This window comes from Symphalangus syndactylus, chromosome 16 (assembly GCF_028878055.3).
Source record: "Symphalangus syndactylus isolate Jambi chromosome 16, NHGRI_mSymSyn1-v2.1_pri, whole genome shotgun sequence".
Classification (NCBI taxonomy): domain Eukaryota; kingdom Metazoa; phylum Chordata; class Mammalia; order Primates; family Hylobatidae; genus Symphalangus; species Symphalangus syndactylus.
In genome coordinates, this window is record NC_072438.2 from 69,265,184 (window position 1) to 69,270,744 (window position 5,561).

The window sequence follows — 5,561 nt, forward strand, 5'->3', positions numbered from 1 at the left end:
GTGCCATTGCACTCCAGCCTGGGCGACAGAGCAAGAATCCATCTCAATAACAACAACAACAACAACAACAACAACAACAACAACAACAACATGCCCCACCTGAAGAAGTGCAATGAATTCTGCACAGCTGGAGTGAAGGGTATCTGTGGGCAAGGGCAAGAGTTAAAGTCAAAGGTGGAGATAAAGTCAAAGGGTAAAGACTGGGCAGAACAATAAGGGCCTCAGAAGTGACCTAGGGACTTGAACTATTTCTAGAACATTATAATCATCCTCCTCATAGTCTCTTACATCCTATTTCCACGTCTCCGCTGGTGCTTCACAGTAATGTACTGAATGAAGTCCTACAAGACAAATGGAGAGATCAACATGAACTTGACTGACGTCAGAGGACAGACAAGAGACTGATGTTTCAGAACTGTCATTTTTATTGTACTATATAACTCGATTCTATCATAAAGATTACATTTTAAAGAAAATAAAAACTCAAGTGATGAAAGTGTGAAATTTCCACCTTATGAAAATGATAAAACAATGTGTAGGGGGAATTCCTAAACCAGGCAGATTGTTCCATAGAACACTTTAAAAAATCCCTACCCTTAAATTTGGACATCCTCAGGATGAAGATCTGGCTATTCATGTAATCATAGATTTAATTTCTCCCACAGATTGTGCTTATTAATTTCTATTAATTTCTCCCACAGATTGTGCATATTCTTTGAGTGCCTTCAGGGTACAGAAAACTACTTTAACTCCAGCACTCCCTTAGCAACAACAGAAATGTTCTTAGGACTGAGAATGTTCTGCTTAAGGAAGAGAAGGCTAAGAGGTGACATTTGAAGGACTCGTGACTGGGGTCTGTCGTGGTTGGCCTGGAGAACACATGGCTTGTGAGGGCTAAGCAGGAACCCTGTTGGTCTAGTTTCCCTCATATCCCCAGTGCCTAGCAGGCAGCCTGGTAAGAGTGGGCACTCAGTGAGGACTACCAGATGGCTGAAGGATGTGGAATGGAGGGATAGAGGAAGGGACAGGTGGGGGCATTTGGGAAGTGACGCTGCCAACTACACAAAGCTGGCACTCTTAGGAGAGGTGGTGAAGGTCCACTGTTGAAAGCCTAAATGGTGGCACAGCATAGATTAGCTCTGAGACCATGGGTTCTGAAACCTGGCTCTGTGGAGTTGCTTCCTGTCTCTGTCGCTTTCTAGCCTGGTATAGGTAAGAAACACCACCTTTCTCTCCTATGTTTCCTCATCAGAAAATGAGGAATAATAAAAGATATTATAATAATGTTTATATGTTATGATTGTTGTGAGGATTAAATGATACACATACCTCTTAATTTGTATGTAATATATATAAATATAAGTATACATATTTTTTCAGCCTCTAACAGTTCTAACAGTACCTGGCACACAGAAGTTATTAAAATACCATTTATATCTTCATTTTGAGGTGCCTTTCCTCTTTGGTACTTAGACTCTTGAACACTAATAGCAAGAAGAAAGACGAGACAAGATAGGAAAATATAATTTTCCATCTTTTTTCACTCCATCTTGTTCTGACTAAGGAGAAATTGAATGGGAACCATGGAAAATGATTACAGAAGTAAAATGACAACAAAAGGTCAAAATGAACCTAGAAAAACCTGAAAAACATGATGTAGTAAACATCATAAACCAACGAACTTTTCGGTTTGGCCAAATGGGTTGATATAAAGTTGAATTCACATGAACATGAAATGGAAGGACGGTAAGAGATGGCAAATTTTCAGCACAAATCAGGGTGAGAAAAATACTTTCTCAACTAAAAATAAATCTTTCCCTGCTTTAATCTTTGGAGAGAAGGAGAAATGCATAGGGCTGAAAACCCTGTGCAGGGGCTGCTCTGTGCTTTGCTCTCATGACTGAATTCCTGGTGGCTTACTCATTCTGCCCTGGGAATTGTCCTTGCTTCACACAGGTTCCAGGAACTTCTCATGGTCCCTAGAAAGGGAGCAGATCATCTGCAGCAGGTGGTGGTTGACTCCACAATGACACTCAGGTCTAGACTAATGAGGGCCACTTCTCTCTTTATCATCCCACTCCTCGCTCAGGCCGCCTGTGCCTGGCTCTCATTACATCCAGCTAACTTTGCCTGTGCTGAGAGGAAGCCTCTCAAGGCCAGAAGTAAGAATACTGTGATTCTGACTTGCTGACAAATCACTGGTTCTTGGAATTGTTTGGCAGGTGTATTTGCCAAACCACTAATTTACCCTAAATTGAAAATAAGACGGGGAAAGAGGAACAGCTGAAATACCTGATGTTTGTGGCTTCCTCTCTTCCTGTATTCCTACTCACAGCATGGCAGAGCTGTGCGTCTCAGAGAACACGGCTGCCATGATCAGTGCGGATTATTTACAGTATTTACATTGAGGCACTTGTAGTGCATACTGAGGTTGTCTCCCACATATCCAAACCATACCTCTCCACTGGATATTAAGTTGCATTTGGGAGAATTAGAGAATTGACCTTAGTGTAAGAGAGGGCCTGCTCAGTTACAAGGTCTTTTCATCATCTTTAATGGAATTAGCACAGCCATGAATGTATGACCCAATCTGGCACAAGAAGTGTTTGTTAGAGGCTGCGGCTTCACGGGACATGAAAAAGTCAGCCGTCCTATAACCACAATGGAGAGGAATCAATTGATGCTGTGGATGGATGTATAGCAGAGGGGAATCTCAGCCTTGATGATATTTATGAACTGCTGGATTAAACCTGAACTGCGTCCTACCTTAGAATATCCTCCTATGAAACCTAGTAAATGTCTTTGTTATATCAGACCACTCAGTTTTCTTACTTGCTACTAAAACATTCTAAAAATACAGAAATTGACTTAAAATGTATAATTTGTCTAGATGGCTTTTAAATTGTTATCTTTTAATGTAAACATATAGGATAAATTTTCTAAGACATACAGAGTTTCATATGAATGAGCGAATGCATAAATGAATGAAGGAATAACAATTGGCCAAATCATCAAATTTTATTCTTTCATTCTATGAGCCTTAGTTGATTGCCCACTTTGGGCTTAGACTTGACCCTGAGGGTAAGTGGATATATAACAACCTGCCCTCAAATTGTTTACATCTGCTAGAAGATACAGATGCACAAAAATAACATGGAAATACAATGTGACAAATGTGATGAGAGAGCTATGCACAAATATTCTTGGATTTCAAAAAAGTATTGGTGCCAGACTGTATCTTACAAGATAACTAGGGACTAAGTCAGGCAAAAAGAAAGCAAATGAGTGTTCCCAGCATTGGAGACATAAAACAAAGGCAGGACATCCATCACTCCAGCTACAACATGAATGGCAATCCTTGGAGTTGTCCAGTGCACAACCTGCACTACTGTTTGTAGCAGCCACCAATAAAGACAAAGGAATACAGAAACCAGCTTGAGAACTCCTGGAACTACAAACTGTCATTCCTGCTGCAATGGCAGCCAGATCCTCCCAGATTAGGTTGGAAAGGCATTAGGAAATATGCATTTTTCTTTTAGAGTTATCTTATATAGCATGTTAAGGAAATTAAACCTTAGCGTTTCTCTTAAAGTATGTGCATTAGAATCACCTGGTGAACATCTTAAAAATGCAGACTTGTAGGTCCAACCCTCAGAGATTGATTTTATAAGTCTGGGGTAGGACCTGGCACCTGTATCTTTAACCAGATCTCCAACAGATTCTTCTATGTCTCCAAATTGAAGAAATCGTGGTGAAGGTGATGTGGTTTGCTAAAGGGAGTCATTCACATGGCCAAATTTGTTTCAGAAAAAGTCCATTCCATCTGAGGCATGGGTTGGGAGCTGGCCAACTGGAGGCAGTTAGGAAGATGTTCAGTAATTCAGATAAAACATGAGGAGACCAACATGGTAGGAATGGAGAGGAGGCAACAGATTTGTGCAGCTTCCTAACCAGGCCAGGTGGCCTCAGGGCCAGAGGGGCAGTATGACCCTCGCTTGTTCTCTGGATGAAGAGCTTTACCCTGCCTCCTGTGAGTGGACAGAGGATGCCAGAAGCCTGCGTGACATCTCCTGAAATTGTTGCAGCAGTTGCCTTCATGATGCCTGCCAAGGAGACACCTAGTCCAGGAGTTGAGGCTGATGGCATCATAAAACACTCTGGTCCCAAGCACTATAAGCCACCCCAGGGGACCAAGAACAGACAAAGCTCCTTGTCCTCAGCAATTCTTCATTTACAGAAGGAGATATATGGATGCTAAGTAAACAGTTAGAATGCTAAGTAAATAGTTCCAGTTACTCTTAGCATTGTTGAAAGTGCCCGATGCTTTCATTTTCCATGTGTTTCCAGCCTCTTGTTTTTGTTGTTGTTGTTGTTTGTTTGTTTGGTTTTGAGATGGAGTCTCACTCTGTCACCAGGCTGGAGTACAGTGGTGTGATCTCAGCTCACTGCAACCTCCACCTCCCAATTTCAAGTGATTCTCCTACCTCAGCCTCCCAAGTAGCTGGGACTACAGGCGCCTGCCACCAAGCCCAGCTAATTTTTGTATTTTTAGTAGAGACGGGGTTTCACCATGTTGGCCAGGATGGTCTCCATCTCTTGACCTCGTGATCCGCCCGCCTCGGCCTCCCAAAGTGCTGGGATTATAGGCATGAGCACCACCCCTGGCCAGCCTCTTGTATTTTAACTCACAGATTCCAGCCTTTGCCCCACTCACTCATTTCTAAAGATACAGGAAAAAATACTGGTCAATGCACTTATTATTTTAACCTCCAAAATAAGCTTTTCCATTCTTCTTTCCTCAGTGATATTTCTATAAAAAAACTACTAACATTATATTTGTTTATGGTTCTACCCAAAGGATAATAGAGTCTCACTGAGACATGTGAGGCCTTGTAACACTGTTAGAAGAAAAAGCTGCCTGGTAGACAAAATAAGGAGCTTAATTCAAAAGTTTAATTCTCAATTCCATTCCAAAGAACTATGAGCTAGACTGATGTTAATTCCCATATCTCTGAGGAAGAGTTGGATGTTATGACACTGTTCAAGCAACTACACTTAATGAATGTATTTTATTACAAAAAAGAAACATCAGCGGGAGCTATCTTCTCTAATACTTATTCAGGCTGAAAGACATTTTCATAGAACAAGGTTTCTCAAAGCGTGGCCTTTGGACACACGTACACAGGAAACTCCAAAGACATTTATTGAAATTTCCAAAGCATTTATTCCAATTTCCTGTACTGCAGGCCTAAGAAAGCTGCATTCTAGGGGCAGATCCAAAGCAGCCAGTCTCCAGATTTCTCTGCTGATTCTGTGCATACTAAAGCTTATGAACATAGTAATGAAGACTCCAACACTGTTTACCCTCATAGCTCTGACACTTAGACTAAGGAAACTCATTAACAAGGGCCAAAGTTTCAGAAATGAGGATAATCTTAGAACAAGAAAACCTCTATACCTAAGACATTGGTGTATAAATAAATGTTAACTTTAAGGAAATTACAACTCAAGAAAAAGGATACAGAACATGCTTTAATTATTAGAAGGCAGATCCATAACAA